Raw genomic sequence first — 27,396 nt, 5'->3', positions numbered from 1 at the left:
AATATGCTTAGTGAATGAAAATGGTATCATCAAATCTCGTGCTAAGTGAAGTTGTCTAGATATTCACAATAGTTTTGTGACCTAGAAAACGTAATTTCGATCACAGATATCTAGAAAACAGTGAATTGATGTGAATGCTCTAGAAGGAATTCTACACAGATGGATTTTTTCAGAATTCGGGATATCATAACAATTTTTTGAAAGAAAAGGAATTTTTGAAAACTACTTCGCTAATGCAGGCTAAAGGTCAAGCGGAGTCCTGGCATTACAGGACGAAAGACAGAGTGGCAATGGAGGGATAAGTAAAAATTCATCGATTGAAATGAAAACTGTGGGTGCGTCAGCACTTTTGCTATTTGTACCACTCACATTATAGGGGGCCAAGCCCCTTACCATAAATATAATCAACACGTGTGTCTGAGAACTATAGTCTCCTTACCTAGGTTAACACCTGAAGCTCTAAAGGGACACTCGGCGCATATGAGGACAACACACACCCCTACAGAGAGTATACTGGCCATAGGTCGAGACGCCAGACCCTCGTTGGCCTGCTACACTGCAGTTATCCCCGTAGTGTGCTACGTGGAAATGAGGTTGGCTTTCGGATGCCTTCTCAAAAGGTCACCCCTTACACTCTGGACACTATTTCATACTGAATCAGAAACAGCAAAGAAAGGAGAATGTGGAACAGGATATATAATAGAATAAAAAGGACAATGGAAGTACTGATTGCTTTCGAATACATGAATGAAGAATATAGAGCATACAGATGAGTAGCAAATTGTACAACCTTACAACAGTAAATAAGGGGTGTTTCAAAAAGATGGGACATTTTCAAAGAGATTCATAGAGAAGAGAATAAATAGCTGCAAGAGATTTAATCATGGAAATGAATAGTGCAGAGGATGCCATTACATACCGCTGAAGAGATGGGTTCGTTTATGGCATGACCATGATGTCCAGAAGATGACGACCTTTTCTAAGCAACCATTCCTGGAGTTGTCGAGGGACATCCTGCATAGCTCGACGTAACACGGATCCTTTCGACTTGACAACCGAAGAATCGCTAAGTTTCCTGTGGACATGTTACGATGAACTGTGAGGGATGTCACTCGACGAATGCACGCAGGGTTGCTTAGGAAAGGTCGTTATCTACTAGACGTCATAATCAAGTCATAAACCTACCCATCTCTTCAGCGATATGTAATGATGTAATGGTATTCCCTGCACTATTTAATGATTCAATCTCTTGAAGATATTTATTCTCTTCTCTACACCTCCGTTTCGAAATGTATCTATCTATCTTTTTGAGATATATTTTATGTACGCTATGCACACATAGAAGATAAATACGATAAAACATATCCATGAAGATATACAAATGGTTATGGCGAAAATCTCCAAATATGATAAAGTAGTATTGTAAGGGGATTCCAATGCTAAAATATGGACCTCAACAAGCACCCTGGCCACATGCTCAACTACAAAAAAAAGTTCCTTGCATCAAAAATTAATAGGAACAGGGTTGCAGCAATTAGCCGAGTTCATTGTCGGGTGTCGACGGTGGCGAACGTGCAGGAGGAAAACGCACAGAAAGCGTATTAGTATGCAGGTCCATGACACTCATATTACGTTCAACTTCGTTACCACCACCACGCGGTTTTCGCTTTGCGAGCAGAATACAAGTCCAGCTAGTTTATTGCGTTATAGAAGGAGAGTAATATTTAACCAGAAGACCCCTCCCCCCCCTCCCGGCAAAAAATGTCAATAACATAGTACGGCAACACTCAAGACAGATGTTTGCATGCTCGGTGTTGACAATACCGCAGTTCGTCGCCGCTTTTGTAAATAAATATTAATGCACAAACGCACGAACGGTAATGTCTAAAACCTCAGATTCGTGCAAATTATTTGCAATGTTTGCGTACAGTGTGTCCATAAAGTCACTGAGGTTTTGAATATTTCTGTATGTGTGCAAAATAAATATCTCGAGCAGGCACTAGGTGAACCAAAAACTTATGAGCCCTTGTTGACATGTTTATTTAAATTCGATGTGACTTAGGTTTTCTGACTTGCAGACATCTGAGCGGCAATTTGTCATACGCTCATAATTCACGGTAAAGCTTTTCGAACTTCAGAGAGATTTCAAATCTAAACGAGACAAGACGAAGAACACCCAATCTAATGCAGCCTTATGCACTGTGTCACGTCCGTGCAGTGTGAAACGTTGGTGTGTCGCACGTCGCTTGTCGCTTGGGAGTGTATTCTCCCAATAAACACAAAAATTAAAAACTCAAGCAAATACAAATACTAAACTGAAGAATTACGCAAACAGTTATTGATTAAGATGTTCAGGGCTTCGTTTAAATAAACCATTCATAGACGCTACTCCATCGTCACACTTTTATGTTCTAGGTTAGGAACGGCAATAAATGAACAACTGATATACAGAAATGTTAAAAATAACTTGCTGAGTTTCACTCTCATTTGGTGCAGATTTAAGACGTTTAGTACACATAGCCAGGGGTAGACAAAATTAAAAATAATTCAGGTGCGAGACCCCTTTTTCTCAGGGCTACGAAAACCATGAATCTATCTAAGATAGGTTATGAAATGCGATCTTAAAACATTTAAAATGAAATGTTCCTCCTGGGCTTAACCTGTTTCTGTCATGACCAGTTGTACCCACTCACCCTATATGTACATAAAAACAAGGGTGTACCGAAGGGGAAGGCTGATAGAACTACAATCCCCTCCCTCCAAATGCATAAGCCAGAATTCTTAGGCAAGCTTTCAGATCGAAATGGCAAGTGATATGCGACACGGACCGTTCTAGTCTGGAATAAAAACCTTCACTGCGAGCACGCGACTAACAAGCGAGGCGACAAGATGCACACTATTGAGGAAACAGACCAGTCCGAATGACAAGCAAGCAGCAAGCGGCACGCACACCTTGTCCTTTCCGTTCGGTACCAAAGGTTGCGTTTACTTGAAGGTTCGTTTCCATGAGACACGTGTCGTGTCACTTCGGTGTGAAAGCTGCTTCAAGGAAAAACATTTTTGCATCGAATTTGTAGGAATATGTGTATCTTGCAAAAAATACAAAATTAACAACTGAATTAATACTTATATTTTTTAATCAGAGTATACAGTATCCTAATGGCTGTTATCTGGGGACACAAGAGGGTTCTCCTTTACCAATCTTTCCAGTAGGGCAGGGTTTCCCAAACTTTTTCGTTTCACGGTGCCCTTAGTGTTTCAAGAAACACATTACAAATTCAGAAATATTTTACATGTAAAAAGTACTAAGTAAGCACATATTTGGAATAACCATATCATTCAGTGAAAATATTGGAACATTTCGCGGCGCACCTGTAAGCCATCCCCGACGCCCCAGGGTGCCGCGGCGCACACTTTGGGAACCGCTGCTGTAGGGAATATATTATGCTCCAGGTTCACACTCCCCACCCATCCAAATCTTGAGTACGTTCATAAGAAATCTAACAATATATTTTTGTACGCAAAACGAAAGGAAAACTCTAAGATATTCTTCCCATTTGAATATAATATAATATAATCCGAGTCTTATGTCACAAGAAAACACCAATCAAAACAGTGTTGCCAAACAGCATTAGTAGAAAAGAACACTGCTCACTTTCTAAGAATTATATATATCGGAAATTTTAAGATCGAACATTATACGAAGATGCTTACACAATGGACACATCATCCAGTATTTCTTTAAGTTCTCATGCGAACAACCGAAAGATATGGATTATGGATGGATGTCTGTCTTTTAGTCATTTTACTTTCTTTTCATTAATCTAGTTTAGTATAATTTGTGAACCAATAGCTGATGAAAAAAATTCAGGTGATGTGTGGATTTCTTGATAATAACATGACACACATATTTACGCTCGTGGCGTCATAAATATTGTGCGATATTAGGAGCTAGACCTGGTTCCTAAATAGCCAAACTGGCAACTTTGATTCAGTTCCAGCGAGTGCTGTGGCCGAATAAACGAGAAACGGTCTTCTCTCTCTTTGTACTCAAATATTTATGGGAAGAAGTAGATAGATTTCTCTGAATCGCCTTGTGCGATTCCCACACATCCGGGACTTGACACAGACTTCAGTTCGTCGTTCTGTTTGGATTCAGTTAGGGAGGTTCCACTAAGAAATAAAATCAGTTTCCAATATAGATTTCAATTACGGGCAGTTAAAGTGATCAAGATTGATCTGTGAACGTGACAGACCTAAGCTAAAACTGACCAGATCAATCGCATGTTTAAGCACAACAAACTTGATAATGATAATTTATATGCTGTGTACGTGGAACAGATATGACTATGAAGGAAAGAGATAACATCCTGGTTTTATTATCAATAAAAAGTGAATTCCGTGATGCAAACGGACTAAGAAGTGAAAACTCATACCAGGGTGATGTCAAAATAAATTACATTGTCCATTAGGGTCTTGCTAATGTTTCTGTATTACTTTTGCACATAAAATGATAAAGGTAACGTATGTAGGATGCAAATTCACGTGGTAGGCCTATCAGTAACCCCCGCCCCTTTTCGGATGTGTCTCCTAGAGTAGCTCTCGTGCCAGTGACGGTGTACAATTGATTGGTTAACGATATTTTTTTTATTAATGATGGTAATTTTTGTAATTATTATATAACTACGCCTATATAAACAACAAAGCAAGCAATGATTCAATAACAACGGCATTCCATTGTCACGAGTGGGAGACACGGACTACATTATTTATATTAAAGTAACTATTCTGCTATTAGTTAAGCAACATTTTCATTACAGTTTGTGTGCAATGAAATATGAAACTTAACACTGTTCCCAGATTTGTAGCTATATGTGAACAATTCTGCGTCACGGGTGGGACAGAAGAAACACTGACTCTTCACTTCGCATTAAATTTATTCTAATTTCTGTGAATTGTCAAATAATGAAAAATAAATTATTTAAGACATCTAATTAGCTTTGAATATTCTAGTGGAGTTGAGGGGGAAATGTAACAGTTAAAGGAGAAATTAATTGTTTTTTGGTGTCGCGGGTGGGACAATATAGAAAACGCATGTAAACTAAAATGTTAAAAAACACGAATAATATGTACAACAGCTTCTACTTTCTAACTTAAGTATGTAAAATACTTGATTTTTTATGCAAATGACAATTTTAATTGTTCACTCACAAGAATGGGTAAAGTTACAGATTTGCATTTTAAGGTTCACGGTCATTTTCACAAGGAATGACCAAAAAAATCTTAAATTTTAGTTATAAAAAAATGTATTATTCTCTGCCCCCCCCCCTCCCCTTTCCACACACACACTCCTCAGGTAAGTAAGCTTCTTGTACGACACGGGTAAACTGAGACTACACTGGTCGATCAACTACTTATTTACACAACACTTCTGAATAAAGATTCAGGAACATTACATTTTAGGAAACGATTTTTTGACCGCATAAGCAGCCGTCAAATACACCACTAGACACATTGCAAAATACCCATTTCGGTTCCCGTATTTTGCAAACGAGAAGGTTAATACATGTGAAGCTTTCATGTTCTTTGGCTCAAGAAAATGTTCTGAAACGCGACAGGATGGATAAGGCACAACTTGGCCCTCCCTTCCATAAGCAGCATTTAAACCTGGCGACCAAATATTTTTCTTGAACGTTCGCATTTTCAAAGCGTTTTCAGACAAATACAAAGGACCAAGATAATTCCTGACTATACACACTCGGACACGACTCGCTTCACCGCGACTTTTCTTTCTACCTTTGCCATCGAAAGCTGGCTGCCGTTTCCAAACTGAACACTTTATTGTAAGCCCGCGAAAAGCTTGATAATGCCGTCACTTCACCGGCAGCGGTGCATAATTGACTGCACATGCATCGTTCTACCGCAAGATTGTCGAGCTACAGTTTCATTGAGAATGAACTGAATGAATGAGCAAGTTAAGATTGTTGTGTGCATCCATTTTGCACCCTTGAAAGTATGCGCGGAAAAAAAAACTCTTATCTATACCCTGTCCCAGCTAACTGTGGAGCAGGACCGCGCATAGCGGCAGAGGAGGAGGGAAATCGAGTGGTGAAAGCGCAGCGTTGCCAACCGTACGGTCCTGACTGTACATGTACGGAAATTTCATGGCATGTACGGACGTATGGCCCAGACCTTAGTCCGTACGTTAAATGTACGGCTTATCAAAATTTGCTCTTGGCTGTTTTATCCCTAATATTTCCCTAATAAATTCTTAAGCCAAGCGTACGGACCTAGAGACAAAAATACGGTCCGTTTGCCATGTGCGTTCGGTATTGTCGCTTTCAAAAGTTTGCAACGCTTCCGAGCGAAGCAAGGAAATCGGGCAACTCCAGTCGCCGATTATGCAATCCCGTTTCTCTCACTGTTCATTGGTGGAGTCGTCTCGGGTCACTACTTGCGCAGAGACTTGTTGTCGTTCGCCTGGTCAACAGTTAGCTGGTACAGGGTATGTAACCCTTACCATAAATTTTAAAAAGGGGTGTAAAGAGCCACTTGAAAAAAGTTAAAAGTGCAGACCTTCACAGGATGTACGCAACATATTATAAAGGTTAGTGGCTTGGCGTTGGATTTTTAAAAGTGTTACCGGTTATCAGTAGGACATTTAAGGGAGGGGCCGTAAGACTTGGGCGCCTCCCCACCTCATACCCCCCCCCCCCCCCCAATGTCTTCCAAGTAGTTCGTATAATATTATTCTGGTACGACTGCAATTCAATACTAGATTTTGGTACAGTTATTAATCAGGAAAAAAAATGTTGGCTTAAGCACTGAAGTGAAATCGCAAACATTGGTTATTGACACAATAAACATTAGCCTAATAAAGAAATACGTAATTTGATACTTACAGAAATATCTCCTATCGCACAATTACACACACTGTTCAGATAGGACGAACCCGCCACCTCGGAACTCGAAACAAGCTCCATTCCGCTTGCTAATTAATTGACAATGGCCGAAAACAACACAAAGATGAAAGACACCACTCACAAAACTCGCACTGCACAGTCCCTCCCGCCAACCGTTGTTTACTTTTGTAACATGTGAAGCACCCTCCTTGCCCCCCCCCCTCTAAGCATCGGCGCTTCCCCAATAGCCAATATTTCCTTCGGAACCTTACACTGCAAAAAGTCCAGTTCTACTACTTTTGAAACCAGATTTGACCAAATCGCGAAACTTTTCGTTTCAAATAAGACGTATGTAGAGTAGATGTAGTCTTGATCTGTTTCCTAAATCCACAGAAATCTCATTTCTGACACCACTACTATTTCGTATATTTTACGTCCCTTGCTACCTTTAAGGCTTTCGCTTTATAAGATAATTGTAATCGTGACTATGAGGATGCATGGTGAATTATTGAAATATATTATTATTTTGTGTATGTAATTATTATTTTTTATAATCATGTAAGTAAAAGTATAACAAACATTGAAATAACCATTTCTTGCTGAGGATTCGAACCTGCGACGCCTGACACTTCAGAGCTTGGTAAGATATCAATCGGGATATTATGCTTCTAAGTAATGTTTTCACCCAAAAACAGTGCTGCTGCCTCAAAAACATTGCTTCAATCCGAAATTATCGCATTCCTGCGACAACGTATGTCAATCTCAATCGGCCCTTTCAACAATTATCACAAATTCCTGTAACCGAAATAATATTATACGTATGAAATTATAGAATTTTAGGTTGGCATTTTTAGAAGGACAGCGGACCCCTTGACCATCCCCATCTCTCTTCTCCTCGCCCATGAAGACGAAAAAGGGACAAAGAGGACTTTCGTAATGGCTGATATTTAGTGTAAATACAAAATATCACTTGGTAGTTTGCTTTCCCCAGTGTGATGTGCACTTTATGCACAGTAAGGCAAATCAGGACTGGATCTACAGTTTAAAGTGGGATCCGAACCACTTGTGCCTCCACCGGGTATCGAACCAGGGACCCCTTGATTACAAGGCGACGACGCTACCACTGCGCCATCGTTCTCCAGTGTGAATGCACACCTTCAGAGTAAAATAGACCCGATCAGGCGACTTAGCTCTTTTCTGTCAATGGAATATGGCAACACTGATCTGTATCCGGTAAGCCTCACCGGCAACTGTGGCGGCTAAACAGGCATGGCAATAACCCGCCTCCTCCTCCCGCCGTAACAGTCTTTGCCGCGACGTGAAGTCTTCCTTGCGTGGGCTCAGGGCCCTTTCCTCATGTTGCCTGAGGAGGGTACCGGATCAGTCCTCCTCTTCGCTTTTGCCGGTGTCAGAAAAAATGTCAGTCTGCAATATTTACTTTACGACAATATTACTAGTTTATGTATGTAATAATATTTTAAGACAGGTTCTTCAATTCTTTACATTCTGGTGTTACCTGCGGTAACAGCGGTTACATGCACGCCACGCCTCTGATAAAGGTAAAGAGAGACTAAAAATTTCCTCACTGCTTGCTCTTCTCAAAAAGGTGACAATATGGTTGACAATATTGCTAATAAAAATACTAGAACGTAATGTAATTATTAATCTAACGTCAGGTGTTAACGATTCAATATATGTACAATGCAAAGCACTACAATAACAAAACCAATAACACAACTACAGTAAACAATAATATTGATTCACTGAAGTGTAAAACCGAGCGTAGGCTAATTAGCTTCTAATTTTACACACGCATGCATTAATTCCTATTATCAGATGTTTTATTTTTCTGCAAAGATCAAATTAACCAACGTGAATTTACAAAAAAATGCACTACTTACTAAATCAGCATAAGGAAAATAGTCACTGGTCACATTCTTCAACTGCCAAATTATTATGTAACAGTTTTGAATTTCTGTTTACAGTAGGAGTACCATATGTGCGGGAGGGCATATTTTAGTTTTACGAACACAATGTTGGTATATATATATATATATATATTGTACCGATTCGATATCAAATGGCAAATATTTGATGAGAAGCATGAATGACACATTCATGATTCGAATGGGTTATCCTGTACTAATCAGCAAAGATGAAAAAAGTACCCTTATGTGCCTTGGTAGTGTGCGCCCGTGTCAATTGTCAGTGTGTCAGAAATTACCACACCTATAAAGACAAGTTTTGATGGGACAGATAGACCTACCAAATAAGTTCGGTGAAAGACAACAGTTAATCCAGGTGGTCTGGTGACATCTCGGAAACTAACAAATGTGAAGATTTGAAGTTTTCTAAAATTTCAGACCCACCAGTCCGTCTGGCTACGGTAGTAAAATAATCGAAAGTCAACAATCGATTTTTTTTCATTGCGATATCTTCGAAGCTATTCGACCTAGAAATATGAATATGACAATCTGAAAGAACCCTGAATTACGCGATATCTATCTGCTGGATTGACCCATCCATTATTTGTATTCGTATTTTATTGAGGCCGTACGCACTACATAATTTTATTTTACATAACTCTGTATTCGCTTTTTGTTACAATATAACCATTCTTTTATTTATCTCTACAATGTTTATCTCTATATCATACTCTGTCTCCTCAACACAAGTACCTAGGTACAATATGATCAATATTTAAAAACACTCAAGTTGCTGACCAAGGAAGTTTATTAAGATTTAAAAACACTTTTAAGTGTAACGTTTCTACCCTCTATCAGGGTCTTCCTCATAAACTGCCTTGGTCAGCCAATTTAGAGCTTTTAATATGAAAACAAGGCTTAATTATATTATCATTGATCAATATTTAGCTAGGGAATAACAACAGTAATTCTCCAATACACTAGTTTAAAAGTCCCTTCCTCTTATGACGTCAGGACCCACTAAGGAGTTAAATGCAAGGAAAGGAATTTCTCCTTTAGTCCAGGGGCTAACCACTTTTAAGGGAGTTATGAGCGGTTCTCTTTCGTAGTGAGTGAAGTGGCAGCCATCTTGGATTTATGACGTCACACACGCCATATGCCACCATTGCGGGCAAAACACCTGGTAGTACATGATTGTGTACCCCACTAATAGCAACCTATCACGGGTAGTTATTTCTTCACTGCATTCAAAAACTCACGGGTTACAAAATATTAACACGTGCCCCTGGACTATTAAAGGAAAGAGCTCTTGACCTAAAAACATGAAAAGTCTTATGAACAAAAGTCCGTAACTGACGATGCTGTGTGTATGATATATCTCGATATGTTCGTGTAATAGAAGACTTAAAAAACACATTATTTTTTTTTCAATGAATGCTACTTTCTGATACCAACGAATATTTTACTAATGCTTCATAATTATGTAGAATTGCTTATAAACAAAAATCCTCAACAGATGACTGTATGGGGTGTAAGACGCGACCCTTGCTAAACACACCCAAATATCAACTATCTTCCACGTACACTGGGCTGCATTTTGTAGACTAATGATGCCCTGGCGTTTGGGCCTGCAGCCAGAATACCCATCTGTAGGAATTGTGTTGTGTCGTACGTATGTGTTTCTGATTGCCCCTTCATTCATCTCATAGCATCACCATTTATCCTCATCTTGGCGATTAGCCAAATGTGGCAGAAAAGCAACGTAAAATAACCTAATTCAATCAATTAATCTATCGATACATCTCTGTATGGTTGTGTCTTGCACTGATCTATACAGAAGGACTAATACGACTCATAGATAAATTACTTATTTATTCTCATGAATGCTAATTTCTGGTAGCAACGGATACTGTACTAAACTAATATTTCATCATTATGTGGCTTGAATTTGATTGATTTTGGATTACTGGTTTCGAAGTTATCTATCATCTGATGAACAAACATTTAGATTTAATACAACGTGGATGGAACTGCGGGTGAGTTGATGGTCACAAATAAATTGTAGAGGATAAAAGTTACAGACTTCCTAGTTGCTTCAAGACGGGAAGCTTGTCTTTGCTAAGGTAGAAATATGCTACCGCAATATACCTCCACAAGTTTCATTAGAATCTGATAAAAAGATGAATTTCCAATATATTTTCCTTTTGGAAGAGGAGGTGGAGGGTGGGGTTGTTTCCGAGTTCTATTTTTTCCGTAACGGTTTCGGGGGGGAGATTTCAAAACGAAGGCGATGGGGGGAATTTTGGGGAGGGGGAGGAGGGAAGAAAAAGTGACAGAAGATGAAAGCAATCAAAATCCGCCCATTCTACTGTCTCCAAACCAATCCCTGCCCCATCCAGGGCCACAACACAGTATCCCCAGCCAGGCCTCGTCCCAGATTAACTCCGAGATCAACTTAAACCCACCCTCCCGCCCCAACTCCCAACCCGCCTTAGCAAAAGAGGGTTATCGATTCCGCCAAGCAGGCACTGGGCCATTTTGTTGTTTCCCAGTCGGTCCCTACGACCTGGCTGTAATCTGCGAGCCCGGATCGCCCCCCTTTTCGTGCCTCCTCAAGCGTGACAGAAGACGAAGAGAGAACCAGAGATAGAGAAACACTCATTTTCTCAAGTCTCCACCGGATGCTTGTTTGTTTGTTTGTCAGAGGTAAGGAAAAGCACACCTTAAACTTTTACTCTAACGTCTACCCAGTTAAAAGCCTTTTCGTTTCTTCCTCCCCTTCTCTAGTCCTGAACTTAGCGAGATGAAATGGATTCATCGTAGGGAGACACTTCATAAGGGTCGCACAAAGAAAGACCGACGCAACAATTTGTTCCAAAAGAACAAGCTGATAAAGTAACAGAAGAAAGAAAACACGACCGGTATCTTCAGAACAACGAAAACCAGAATAGGACCGCTGGACAGATGTGACAATGAGGTACGTTCGCCCTGAAGAACTCAACATTAGACATTTAGAAAAGACGTAACGGTATTACCAACTGGAAATTGCAATGATAATTCTTCAAATTTAAACCTATCAGCGTAGCATTAACGTAATGACTATGTGTTCTCAATATATCGCCCAGTGCGAATGTAAACGTTCCAAGACCAATATATCATTTTTTCAGGAGAGACATTTGAAGTTTGGCATGTTATAGTTATTGGACTTTCGTCACCATTGTGCCAAAAGTATGTATCATTGCTAAGGCCAATATATTGAAACCTTTCTACAACTGGTTGTTTCGTTAAGTATTTATGATGTAATTGATTGCTGAACAGTTGCTCGCAACACTAACTTTGCATTCTCGTGGCTGCTTCCAAATTCTTTAGATGAACAAAAACACTCTCAGTATATCAATATTGGTTACATGTATACATCCGATGATAGCAGAGATGAAACAATTGCATTCTAAATATACAACAAAAATTACTCGATTTATTTACAATTTGGAGATAGAACATTGGCATTCTCAATGGGCGATATGTTAACTAACTTCGATAACTTGAAGTCCGGAAATAATCCTGATATTACTGTTATTAGATTGTAACAACAAGTGTTAATAATAAATCATTAATTAATGTCGTGTATTATATTGTCCTTTCTTCCTTACTTGTCGCAGTCTCGATGACTCAGTGCATTGACACACAATTTCACTACGAACGTTCAAGGTTCGAATCCTGGTTAGGTCATGAGTGTCCTATCAATTTCATGCAATCACCATTTCATATTGATGTTCGCGATTAAAGTGTAGAAAAGTAACGTAAAAAGAAAAAACAAAATTAATTTGCTTATTCATTGTAATATAATGTACTAACATAACTTTCATTAAAAAAATTCTTGAAAAAAATACTTTTTCGCTTACATAAGTTATACTCAAAATTTGAAAACTAGCTGCACATGTGATTGAGAATGTATAGCGGAAATTATACGGGGTTTCATAAAATAATGTATAGGGGAAATTATATGGAGTTTCATAAATACATTTTAGGCAAAAAGGATTGATTGAGATTTATTGATATATTTTACTTCGCTTTTCTGCCACAGGATAATTATAAACATATATGGGGCCTCCCCGATGGCGTAGTGCTAACGTCGTCTCTTTTAAAATAAGGGATCCAGGGTTCGATACCCGGTGGAGGTACATGGTGGTTTGGATCCCACTTTAAACTGTAGGTCTAGTCCCGATACCGAATAGCTTATCTGTGCAACGAGTGAAATTAAAACAAAACAAAAACACACACACATGACAGCACAACACAAATTCCACAGAAAATTCTACTAGCTGCGAGTCCAGACGCCAGAGCCTCGTTAGTCTTAAAAATGCAGTCTAACGTGGGGGAGAGGTTGACTTTCGGGTGTCTTTCAAAAGGGGCTACCCCCTACGCAACAAAGAAAAAAATACAGGTAAATGCTACAATTATGGAAAGCAGCATGCAACCTCATGGATCTCTGTTTACAGTAGAAGTATACGCATAAAAAATAACAATATTTTAATATACGAGGGAAACTCAAAATCTGCCGCAATTTTGTCACATTTTTCTTAAAATAGCTATAGTGGCACTTGTTGGTGCATGCGTCCGCTTAGTCAAATAGTGAAAGTTTCAAACTTTGGCAGTTGGTTCCCTTGTTGCTTTTGAGAAACGAACAAATCCGCTTAGATCTCCCGTTTGCACGAACAGGGAGACAACATTTTATTAACCACAGCGGAGTGTTTACGAATATGAGAAGTTCAAAAACAATCAGCTGTTGAGCACGAAGGAGTTAAATCCTTGCGTCATTGGCAAGCAATATGCAAATTAGTCTAGGTTCCGTATAAGCCACTGTCCAGACATAACTTTCATATCTCGGGAGGGTGAGTTCCTCCACATGTTTCAGAAAATTAGTGCACCCGATTAATTACCTGCTTATTAGCGGCAAAACATGAGGATATGTGGACAATTCGCCAAATAACCATACCCTTCCACCTTCTGATATTTGGTCCAGTCAAAACAACCTTTAGAATACTGATTAATTTAGTTTATTTTACTTCGCTTTTCTCTCACTTTTGTCTAATCGCGAAGATGAGGATGATGAAGGGAAACTCATGCTAAAAAAAATGCTTCGATAGACTATTTCACGAGCCATAGTGTTAAAGAAAAAAGTACATATAATTATGTAACCACGCTCTGTACTATCCCGCGGACTAAAAAAGATCCGCTCTCTTTCATGTAAAAATCGCACAGTATACAATTGGGGTGGGGTATTTTTCGCGCTTTACGCAAAAATATAAATCACGACAGTATCGAATCAACGCAAACAGGACATAGTTTGCACTTTGTCAATGGCAATCGAATGAGAATGAATGCATAGCAAATGTCGAGAGTAAGCTCAATATTAATTGCTTTGGTGTTATAGCAGCATCTGCAAACAAAAAAGGGAGAAAATTAAACACGGAATCAGTAAACAATAACTCAAGAGAATTGCAAACAAATCTCCCAACATCCGACGCTACAGTTTTTTCTGCAATTCTGGAAGTTAGATCAGTGACGGGGAAGGGGGGAGCTGTTGTTCTACCTTTTCCGATTCAATGGAATCGAATTAGATACGGAAGAATCAGTATCGTTTCTAAAATTATATTGTGAAGCAATCAGAACAGAAATTCATGAGTCGTGAAAATAGACCTCCTTTAGATTGATTCACCGAGTGAGAAAAGACGTGTTTACAGAGGCGAGATACTCAGAAATTTGAGATTAACATAGACACACATTTCAATGATACAGCGGTGGATTCATACTTTTCTTTTCCGGTGGAGGTGAAACATTATTATTCTGACAAAAGGCAATATAATATATACAACTTATTCTGAAGGGGCATTGCATGTTTCAAATTTGCATGAGTAATGGTATGCTAAGGGTTACAATGTTTCTTTATTACCTTTTTTACATGGTAAAATGTAGCACACGTTAATAAGTGGAGAAGTCGAAAGCTCATTTCATTACCATTTACGGGTATCGTATTTCCTCATACGAAAACACTAAAATTTGTTCGAAAAAGTAGTCTAAGGTCAAATCCGAAGATAGTATATAACCTACGAGGGTCAAATACGTAATATATTTACGAACGGGAATAGAGAATATCCCAAAACAGTCTACTAACTGTGAATATATTTTCAACCGTCGAATATCCATTTTTGAAGCTAATGCTGGATCCACAGTTCCCCTTTCAATCACTCTGAGTAAGGTATTCACCATAATTAAGGTATTTACACCAATCTAATTATTGCAAATAACACAAACATAGTTAATGTTTTTCAACTTTGCCATGTTTTTCAACTTTGCCTATCTTAAAAACAGTCAAATTTTCAATTTGCCTATGTATCGCGCGACATAATTTTGGAACTATAATATTGGACCATTTTATCATACTTGTATGTACTTCTGAATTATTATATCTGTAACAAAATAACTTGCGTTACATATTAATATATGCCTAACAGTTATTATCTACTCTCGGTGAGTAAAAATAAAACAAATTATTACATAACTTAAATTAACAAATTTAAATCATGTTATGAGCATGCCAACCAAAATAATAATACCAATGCCATTTCGGCATTAATAGATTAGTGCAATTTGCAACCATATACCTATTCGAGTGTACAGTTGAGCTCCGCCACGCACGGTGTACATACATAAATGGATTTAATATGTAACGAGGGCAGCGAGTTAAAATATCTCCCTTGAAGCCATAAATTCGGAAGCTGACACCTTTAAAGCAACATCGACCATAACATTAAACTAGAGCTGGTGCAATTTGAATATTGAATATATTAAATTAATACTAAATAAATTGTAATTTGATTATTTTTCATTGAGATCTCCTCTTTATACTGAGGTTTTGTATTACTACGGTCATGCTTGTATTGAATGGCAACTACTTCGATTTACAGTATCTACAGTATTTCCGAGAAATTTAAGTACCCCTAGTAACATGTATATCATGTTGCGACTGTTAAAAATAGGCCGTTATTTTTAAATTTCCAACTAAACATTCACTTTATACTCACAGGTTAATTCATAGTGAACTAACTCAACCTGTCGATTACAAGCCATAAAACGTTCATAACTTAAGGTTTTTAATATTATTGGAAAGTTTAGGTATGCATACACGGGCTGAATCGCCCTAATTTCAATTATTTTTTTTACATTGTTGTTGTCATGGTAACTTGTTGATTTTGTTTCCTCGCAGGTATGTTCTAACCTAAATACATATCGCCGGCTGAATACTATTTTGTCGTATGCGCATCTGCACTAACTCTTCAGCAGAGCTTATTGAAGTTGGATTTATGTGCATTTTGAATACACTACACGATTTTCACAAACATTTTATTAATGTTGATAATTCACACCACTTGACAGCCAGATTCGTCGCTTCGGAACGTGACGCATTAACATATACGGGACAGGATAATGTCATCAACTTACTTCCGACTAAAAGTGGCGATACGACAAAACAGCATTCATCCGGCGATATGTTATACTAAATAAATATGTCACTTATACAGTGTTATTCAAAAAGAAAGAGCAGATTTGAAATGTTTATTTCTCACGAACTATAAAAGATAGAAACACGTGCCATACATCAATGGATAGAAGAAGGTTCAAAATTTTATAATCCTGCCTATAAGTTCCATTCAATACACATCGAATTGTTGTAGCTATCAATTCAATAACTAGGGACCAGTTAATTCGTGTGTGGCAAGAAATGAAGTACCCTTTTGATGTTTGTCGGGCAACACATGGTGCTCATGTTGAGTGCATACATTAAAACTTTCAACAATAAAACTTTGAACCTTCCTCTATCCATTGATGTATGGCACGTGTTTCTATCTTTTATAGTTCGTGAGAAATAAACATCTGAAATCTGCTCTTTCTTTTTTAACAACTCTGTATAATTCTATGGGTAATATGTAATATAATCGAAGGGTACAGGGACTTCTCGGACACTATGTAGTATTTATTAATTTTAATAAAAGTTAATAACCAAGTGAAGATTTCTGAAAATATGCACGTAACATGAAACCACAATAGTTACTTTGCAACATTGTCGTATCTGAAGTTATGGAATGATTACTATTTTTTAAATTAATATTGTGGGTTCATATATTTTTTTAAATGCTGAAAATAAAGAGCCCTCATTTGAAATAAACTATTTGAGACGCGCCCTGGACAGTGGGCGACATTGAAGAAAGCGGACTCTTTGACGGAGAAGAGGTGTTCGAAACGTAACCTCCCGAGGCTCCGTGTTCAACCTGGCTCCCAACACGAGGGAGTAAATTATTGTTGGACGGTGCAGATTTTCTCTCCGAAACCTGAACCGTTTCGGGCACAAAGTCGACGGAGCTTCACCTTGAAAACACAGCCAACATCAAGCCATGCCCGAGGGCAACCTGGATCCTACCCCCTTTTCCACCCCACCCCCCTTAAAACTCCATCCACTTACCAATCTGTGCAAGGGAGTGCGCCGGGCAAGAGGAGCAAACGCTACTGCTGCTCCGGCCCGGAAATAATGCATGAGGGGGGAGGGGGGATCCTTCCTTCCCGCCTCGAGACACTAGTCTGCATTTCGGATCGTTAAGGCCGACCCCACCTTCCCCCATTCCTCCAACTCCCTATACTCCTGCTATCTGAAGCAGTGGTCGACGGGATTATGGAAATGCGGCAGCTCCACATCAAGCTTGTGAGACGACGCAGAGGGGGGAAGAAACAACGTGAAGGTAGAAGGAAGGAAGAATCCATGAAAAACTATGTCAAAGCATACGCTGAGGCTTTCGCCTCGAGGTAACTTTAAGCTTTGGAAGAAAGTATAAGAAAAAGAGGAAGAATTCAAGACAGGATGCCCAAAAAATGAAGAAGACAATGAACATCTCTCAAGACAAGGTCCATTAACGCCACGGTAGTCGATGGAACGGACGTAGTTTCAATTGTGCTTGGTTGTAATTCTGTACCGCTAGAAAATCTAACGTCTCATGTGTATTGCAACATGTTCGTTCGTTGTGTTTAAACCTCCATCGGTGGCACCTGAAAAAGTATCAAGATCGATCGCGCTGTATTTGTGAGATACTAGTCCGGTTTTACTAACATCATGATTAACGGTAACACTGTTAAGCCTTGCTTCCAGAATAAAAATATATAGACTAAAAAGGTAACGTTCCCACCCTCTAACAGGGTCTTCTTCAGACTATTCTATTGTGAATATTCGTCTGAAGAAGACCCTGTTAGAGGGTGGAAACGTTACCTTTTTAGTCTATATATTTTTATACTCTAAATTCTGCCTTGGCCAGTATTTTAATGTTTTATCATGATTAATTTTAATTTTCAGCTTATTCTATTTTAGTACTAAGCACCTTAACAACATTGCTTTAACACGTGTGCTATTGTCACCTTACAATAAATGAAGGGCTCGGGTGTAAAACATGGTAAGTGACATTTTGGTCATTTCTGAGTTAATTAATCAGAAAGATAGATAGACTGTAGATAAATTGTTTTTGCGTAGTGTTTACCAATTTCAGAAGGCTTCACTGAGTCCAATGCAAATTGTATGACATGGCAATTTATCGAAAATTGAAGAATGGCACATTTTACTTTGTAACTCACAAATTACCAAAATGTCACTTACCATGGTTTACACCAGAGCCCTTCATATATATATATATATATATATACAGGGTGTCATTTTAATGGCGCCCACGGACCACAGATTCGTATACAGGACATCAAAATAAACAACTTTTCTCAGTACCATTTCTCTCGTTGGTGCGTCGATTCGACGCTACAGTCGTTCAAAAAAGACCGTTTTGCCGCCTGGATGCTGGCAACCCAACACAACATTTGATCGTAACTGTGACGTCATTTCCTGCAGCGAAACAGCGCACAGCAGGGTTGCAAGGAACACACAAATTTTGTGAAAATTGACAAACTACCAATCACATGATTAGATGTAAAACGAATCGAGAAATGCGTCCAGTAGACCGAACATCATAGCCTACCAGCCAGAAGATCAGCAGTCATCTCAGGGGAAGGGGGAAGTGAACCAACGGTATGAGAAATGGTAAAAACGTATTCAAAATGAAGTGTCAATATCGGATTTAGTCTCAGCCTATATGTCAAATATCAACGAGAATACATTTTATTGAACTTACAGCTTACATGTGGCTGTTTACGCCCAGCTACATATTTGCAAATCTCGTTGCAAGGTTGATATCTACAGGTTTGTGTCCAGATGCCCTGTGGTACTTTTGTGCTGATAACGGATGTATCCGAGGTTCATGTTGTGTTGTTACATTACGTCTAAAACACGTACAACCACAGTAACAATCTAATTATGAATCAGTTCTGCCCTGTTCACAGTTGCAAACTATTACATGTGTATCCGGTGAGTAGATAAACACAGTCGTCGGATAGCTTGTATTACTACTAATATCCCTGTATTTTCAACCATTTTTGTCACTTGCCTCATAATGTCCTGAATTATATTATGTGTTGCTTACTTTGGCATTTTGAGTTCTTTCATTTCTATTTTGCTATTTGCTCAGTGTGTCACAGACAACTAGTATCAGAAGGACGAAGTGGATAAACTAAATTGTAGATGCCAACTTGGTAACTAGATTTGCAAATATTTGACATGTAAGCTGAGACAAAATTCGATATGACCACTTCCACTTGAATTCTATTTTCTTTCTACCATTTTTCGTATCGTTTGTTTACTTCCTATTAGGTTAAAGAACGTGTTTTCTCGTTTCCTTTTATGGTACATAATGTGGCTGATTGTAGCTATGTCATTTTTCACAGAATATGAGTGTTCCTGGCAACCCTGGAACGCATCGCTCCACGACGGGATATGACGTCACAAATGCAATCAAATGTTGTGTGTGGTTGCCAGCATTCAGGCGGCAAAACGGTCTTTTTTGAACGACTGTAGCGCCGAAATGACGCACCAACGAGAAAAATGTTACTGAAAAAAGTTGTTTGTTTTGATGTCCTCTATACGTTTCCGTGGTCGCCATTAAAATGACACCCTGTATATATATATATATATATATATATATATATATATATATATATATATATTTATATATATATATATATATATATATATATGACTCGATCTGCCGTTCATCGCAACCATCATCACATTCCAGTTCAGTCTTCGAATTACCTTCTATTGCCTCTCCATTATCACAACCGCTGAAAACCCTAAGCACTGATGATATCGTATTCATTCCTTACACCACTACTGCTGTAGTGAATGCACGAATGAATTCAGCGTTTTTCCGGGTTCTAATGTTAAATTCTACAAGCAGACTGTGCTACAATTAACCCGAACGAGATCGGTCGCTCTTTATCTCGCAGATACAAACAACCTACTAAGCCCACCCGAAGAGCCTCCAGACTCACCTGCATTCAGATAGAGAGTGAAGCATCTACTGAGAAGCGTAAAACCGCACGCCTAATAGTTTTCGAGACAGTTTTAGTGTTGGTCTCGATTTCAATATGGGATAGCTATTGCAATTTCGCTAAGTGTAATTGCAGATCTGGAACAGTGGGGAAATAGACATTTTGTCCCTCATGAAAAATCTAGCATCAAATTCAGGTCAAAGAAAGTATGCACCTTCCTACACCGAATCCACTCTTGATGACTGTCCAAACGATCTCGCAAGGTTGTGGTTCTTGTCTGGGTGTGGAGTATCTGAAGTATCGAGCACCAAAAATTTATACCGGGTGATTCAAAAGTCTTCACATTTTAATCATTATTAACCCATTTTATTGACGAAATTGACAGTACTGCTGAAAACTACTCTACAATAGAGGACAAACTCAACCATTTCAAAGTGGTGGCCTTGTACGTCTACGCATAGCACCCACATCTCTCGCGTAGACCGGAACACATGGGAGCATGCATGCTCCAACATCATCTCCCCTGTTACTGCAGCTATTTACTGCGTCAGTTGATCTAGGGTGTTGATCTTTACATGGTACACCCTAGACTTAATGAAACCCCAGACAAAAGGTCTAGGGTAGTCAGGTCTGAGAGCGAGCGGCCCAAAGTCTTGGTGAGCCACGGCCGATCCACCTATCGGGGAAGGTGTCAGTGAGATAGTTCCGAACGATTCTGGCGAAATGGGAAGGCGCACCATCTTGCTGGAAAACAAGAGTGTCTCTTTTCCAATCCTGAACCCCATTCATTAGAGATATAAGGAAAGTGTCAAGATACTTTTAAATCACCCTGTATTATCATCTCCACAATAAGACTACAAGGTTCTTTTTTTTTCTGAAAGAGAATCCGAAACAGTTTTTTTTTTATTCCTTAAGAACCAATCAGTTTCTCTGCAGTATACTGAAAACATAAAACAGTTGCTCAACATGACAAATGCGATTCCATTGCATTTGGAATTAACTAATGAGAAAGCGGCCGGCTGAAAATCTGCCAGCCAAAACATTAATTTTCTAGCGCGGCGTTGCAACAAGTTTCCTTACTTTTCCACGAAACCGGCCGCATTACCATTACAATTACTGGGCATGATCCGCAGCCTACCGGCGGACATTGCAAAAGCCAATCCTTTTATCCACGCAATTCACACAAGCGGAACGAAAGTGAACCCTATTCAACAAAATGTGACCAGATTCCCCAACTTAATTTAATGAGATGTGATTGTTTCGTTTTCAGATCCATTTGCATTATTGTTCCGCGAGGGTAATTAAAACTGCGCTGATTAACGTCGGACAACAGGCGGGTCGGTCAAGGCGGAACTTTCGGGGCACAGCGAGATGTCCACGAGCTGAGTGGCATCGAGAGGTGCGAGTGGGGGAAGGGGGTCCATGTCACACCTCCGCACACAGATAGGATCGTAATTTAATCAAGAGCGTAAAATAGCGCGTTGATTGCACCATATACGCCTGTTTCTGGCGAGGGAATCATGCATCCGATTGCGTATACACCCTGGTGACAAAATGGAAAAAAAAGAGGATCCTCCTAGCGAACATTCTCCCAATTTTCCAACACACTTCAAATTCATAAATGGAGCTTAAATTTTCATGGCTCTCCATATATATTTGGTAACGGTGACATGTTCCTGAAATTTACAGAAATTCATGTTGTGAAAAACTCATCAAGTTAAGGTGCATCGTTAGATATGGTGTCTACAATTTCGTAAAAACAAAATTCCCCGAGATTACCAGATTTTCTAGACCAAGTCATAAGGGAAATTCAAACTTAAGTGTCACACTTAACCAGGTTAAAAGCAATAAAGAGAAGTGAAACTGAACAGAAATTGGCTACCGGTTGGGGCATCAACGTTGAGTAAAACTTAATACTCGCCACTAATGGTAAACAAAGAATTAACTTTTATAAAAAATCGTAACTATAGCATAAACAATACAAAATTAAAGTTCACTTTATGCACAGATAAGTATACTGGTCGTATACTTTAAAGTGGGATCCGAACCTCTTGATTACAAGGAAGCGACATTCCACTACGCCATTGGAGAGGCCCTAGACTGTTAACCTTTAAAATGAGGCATTGTTTCATACATTAAATAGCAGCTACACCACGTAACTTATGAATACAATTTATAATTTAACGTGTGAATGTAATAAAACGTCGCCGGAACAAGAAATACAATGATTGTTGAATACACAGATGTTTCGTAAATTTGAAACGTCAAGCATAAATGCTCACATTAATTATTATCTTTTCATTGCAAGAATACTGCAGCGCATTACAACACAATTAACCATTACAAACAACCCAAATTAATCATATATCGAATTAATATGGAACATGATTCATACACAATTAATTTAATTTTGAAGGTTTATTCAACGTACAGCTCGGTTTACCGTGATACAAAAGGTAATCAGAGTAAAAGCGAAGGCAATTCAGTCGTATCAACAGGCCTTATACGGTCAAACTAAATTTCGCGGCTTATAGTAAATGCATTCTCTCAACACAGTGGGAGATCATATTACACACTCCCTGCTGCTCTTGCCAAATTCCCTGATTTTTCCATATATTTTCCAGTAACTTTCCAGACTATTTTATAATGCTTAAATGTATGAATCGAGTCTTTAACCATCCATGCTAATTAAATGAACGGTTTACTTAACAATGTTAAAAGTAAATTTTAAAAAATGAAAACATTTACCACAAGATATTTGCTGGCACGCATCCAATATTCCGGACTTTTCAAGATTTTTGAAAATTTTTGCCAAATTCCATTACTTTTCCTGGTGTTTGAAAAAAAAATACAAAATTCTCTGCCATTTCCAGGATAAGCTGGTTTCCATGAATTCTCCAGGATTTTCAGGTCAGTAGGAATCCTGTATTAAGACAGAACCAATTGTTCACTTTGTGCAAACACATAATGTGCTAACCGGGAGCGGACCTGCGATTTAAGCGAGAAAATAACGCGCGACCCTTTCATTGAAATACCACAAAAATCTGATTAGAGTCATTAACCCGTAAGTAAAGAAATGGAAATAAATATAATTTCCCAGGTAAAATGTACCGTAAAGAAAAAAATACAAAGCAATCTCAAATTATGTGTTTGAAGTTGTAGTATGAACAATATTCCCATCGAATATATGACTCCAGTAGTTAGTTATCTACTGGAAAATCTCAAGTCTGAATTTTAAATCACTGTAACAACTAGTTCGCTTTGTTGTCAATAATTAACAGTAGAATCTCTTTAAAATGGTCCTCAATCGTGTAATGTTTACAATTATTGTAAGAGATTATAATGTGTTTTCTCAGTAGTCAGTTCTACATTTTGTATGTTTTCCTGCAAAATACACGCACTAAGCTTTTGACGTTCCCTTTCTTTAGGAATGGTGGGCCGAAACCATCTACGAACGCCGCTGGTCCTCGATCTAACAAGGCTGTTATTCCTTGTTCTTCTTTATTACAATCAGTAAACCTTGTTTTCATTCGACCAAATTTCACAAATCATAGGGAATTACATATTCGAACTACATACATAATATTGAGATCCCACCGGGCAAAATACAAAATACAAAAATTGGATGTCCTTTACGTTGTACTTGTGTGTCAGTGTTCATTTAGTACCACGGTAATACGACGGATGTGTAGCTAAATTCCACTACCAGCATGTTAATATTGTATACAAACTTACCTGTCAGGAAAAACAAAATATATCAATTTCAATTTCAATTTTATTACTCCATGTAAACCATATACATTGGTATTTGGAGGGTTCAGTACAGTTCATATAAAAAATATATAATTACAAAATTTTTATAATTTACAATCTAGATATTCACTAACGCTATAATATTCCTTATTAACTAATAGTTTCTTTAATTTATTTTTGAAACTTGTCATATTTTCTGCTTTAATATCATTTGGTAAATGTTTGAATATTTTAATTGCCATCTGTTGAGGTCCTTCTTGAACTAATGTTAGCCTGGTGAAGTAAGACTTTAAGAGCTGTCTATTTCGGGTGTTATATGTGTGTTCCATTGAACTTCGCTGCGCAATATTTTTTCTCGCATATAATGACATTTCATATATGTACAGAGAAGGGAGGGTTAATATTTTAAATTTCTTAAACAACGTTTTGCACGATTCCCTAGGCTTTATACCTGCTATAATCCTAATGGCTTGCTTTTGTTTTCTAAATGCTTCTAAACTTGCCGGTGAGTTCCCCCAAAATTCTATTGCATAATTTATTAGTGAATGAAACAATGTATAATATACCTGAATTAGTGAATTTGTTTGAAGTGTTTGTTTTAATAACCTCAGTGCAAATATTTTGGAATTCAGTTTTTTAACAAGTATTTTTACGCTGTTTGACTAATTTAGATTTTCATTTATAGTAACTCCTAAAAATGTTGTTTCTCTAACTAATATTACTGGAAGATGGCTATTCTTTAGTACATCTTTAATTTTATTGTTTTGTTTAGTATGAAATAGCACGTAATTTGTTTTCTGTTCATTCAATAGTAATTTATTACTGTCAAACCAAGATTTCATTTCTTCCATTGCTTTTTCAATGTTGGCTTCTAACTCGTTCACATAATTTCCCTTTATTATTGCGCTAGTATCGTCTGCGTACAACAAAATCTTTGTATTCTGTATATTAAATGGTAAATCATTTATATACAAAAGAAAAAGTAGTGGGCCTAATATTGATCCTTGGGGAACTCCATATTTTAATGTCTTTAGAGTGGATTTGTATTTCCTTACGTTTCCTTCTTTTTCGTGGCTAATTTCAACACATTGCATTCTGTTTGATAAGTATGATTTCATAATTTCAAGTGCGTTACCCATTATCCCATAGTGTTCCATTTTAGAAATTAATATTTTGTGGTTTACTAAATCAAAGGCTTTTGTCAAGTCGTAAAAATTCCGAGAACTAATTTTTTATCGTTTATACCTTGCAAGATATTTTCGATTAATGTATGTGTTGCACTTGCTGTGCTTTTATTTTCAATAAATCTATGTTGTTCTTTTGATAGTATGTTGTGTTTATTAAGGAACTGTAGAAGGCGACGTTTTAGTAACTTTTCTAGAATTTTGCTTAGCACAGGTAGTAATGAAATTGGTCTGTAATTTTGAACCAGGTTTTTACTTCCATTTTTAAATACTGGGTTGACTTTTGCTATTTTTAGCTTAGTGGGAAAGATACCATTCGCGATACATTAATTAAAGAGATATTCTAAAATGGGTGCTAACAACTCCTTGATTTATTTTATTACTCTGATTGGAAATTCGTCTCCTACAGCCTTTGAGTCTATTAAATTACATATCTCCTTCGATATTTCATTTGTCGTGGTTGGTGTTACGTTCTTTGTCCATCATAAATATCTTCATGTTGGAGAGAAAGCACTGTTTTCAAAACTTGGGATAGTACCGTGCGTCCATTTCGATCTGCAGCCGAGAGATCGGGAGAAGCGTGGCGGGCGGCACTGACGGAGATGCCGACATTTGCGGCCTGAAATGCCCGCTTATTTTTATGGACATATGCAGACATTTATATAAATATTGCAAAACGAGCACTAACCTGTGTTATAAGAGTACGGTTTTAATTTTAGTAGCTTAGTGGCTGTATGTGCCGATGATTTTGACACGCCCACCTCTTGTGAAACACGGCGTAGAGGTGTGTTTGGAGAACGTTCTAACGCTGCACCAATATCATCGAGTTTTGCTTCGGTTAGAATCCGTCGTTTTTGCTTAGGTGTTTTTAAATTTAACGATACAGTTTCTCGTAATTTAAGGACAAGATATCTAACCGTATCTCTGTGTGGAGTTGAAACGCATGGGAATTTCTGTACAAATTACCTACACACGTCTCTAAACGAGTTTGTTTTCACGTAGGTACGTGTCATACATAAAAAATCTTTGTTCTAACGTGAATCTTGCGGCTGGCATTCCAATCGTCTCACTGACACGTCACACATACACACTACAATAACACAAACAAGTAACTGCAAGTAACCAAGAATAACACTCTTGCGCACAGTACGAAATTAACACGCTCTTGGTTTACATTGCTCGCCACTATATTTACAACTCTGTCTTCATCTAGTCGCGAAGGAACAAAAAACTCGAGATCAGATATTTCGGATTGCGAGGAAGCTCACGAAAACCATTCACTTTTATCGGTTTCGTCTGCAGTGTAATCCTGATACAGTGTTGCACATTCGAAACCTCCAAACGATTCCCATCGCCACAAAACTCTTTCAAGGATATAAACTTAAGCAGGACGTTACTGATCAAAACCATGATTAAAATGCTTTTTTATCTGTGGCTCTTAACATCGTTTCTATAGCGTATTTATTTGTGTATATAAGAGCAGAACTTGGATGAATTACAGAAGAACTTTTGCGTGTTATAACACAGGTTAGTGATCGTTTTGCAATATTTATATAAATGTCTGCATATGTCTATAAAAATAAGCGGGCATTACAGGCCGCAAATGTCGGCTTCTCCGTCAGCGCCGCCCGCCACGCTTCTCCCGATCTTTCGGCTGCAGATCGAAATGGACGCACGGTATAATTCATTAGACATGAAGACATCAAATAAGCTTGACCGTTTGTACAATTTAATCTGTTCCTATCGTTCACGTGAATATCACCTTTAGAAAAGATGAACATATGCATTGTTTCGCTGATTGCGTACCTAACGATGCACTCTCATTTTCGTGAGTACTGATTTGGCACCCTGGACGAATATTCAGTGCTATTACCACAATGATAAAATATATGTATATTATAAGCTGCATGTGTTATGGAGGGAGAAAAAATCCTGCTCCAAGGACATAAGAAAACCCAAGCTTATTAGACCTCGGATTTTAGGTTTTTAACCTATTTTCTCCTTTACAGGTATGTAAGAAATAATAAATTATGTCAACGTTTCGTTAAAAAACGTAACAACCTGATGAAGTTTATAGTGCCTAAAACAAACTATTTTGCTTGTTAGAACCTATTTTAGGTTTATGCGCCTAAATCAAGCCTTTTTTTTAGGTTTTTA

The 27,396-nt window shown here is 38.1% G+C and overlaps 1 protein-coding gene across 4 annotated transcripts in view; it reads right to left on the bottom strand.

Moving 5' to 3' along the window:
• LOC145995342 (membralin) overlaps window positions 1–27,396 on the bottom strand; it is a 264,860-nt gene that overhangs the window by 65,321 nt on the left and 172,143 nt on the right. The gene's annotated exons all lie outside the window — the stretch shown is intronic.

This window comes from Lepisma saccharinum, chromosome 1 (assembly GCF_977018435.1).
Source record: "Lepisma saccharinum chromosome 1, izLepSacc3.1, whole genome shotgun sequence".
NCBI lineage: Eukaryota > Metazoa > Arthropoda > Insecta > Zygentoma > Lepismatidae > Lepisma > Lepisma saccharinum.
This window is presented reverse-complemented; position numbering and strand designations above follow the sequence as displayed.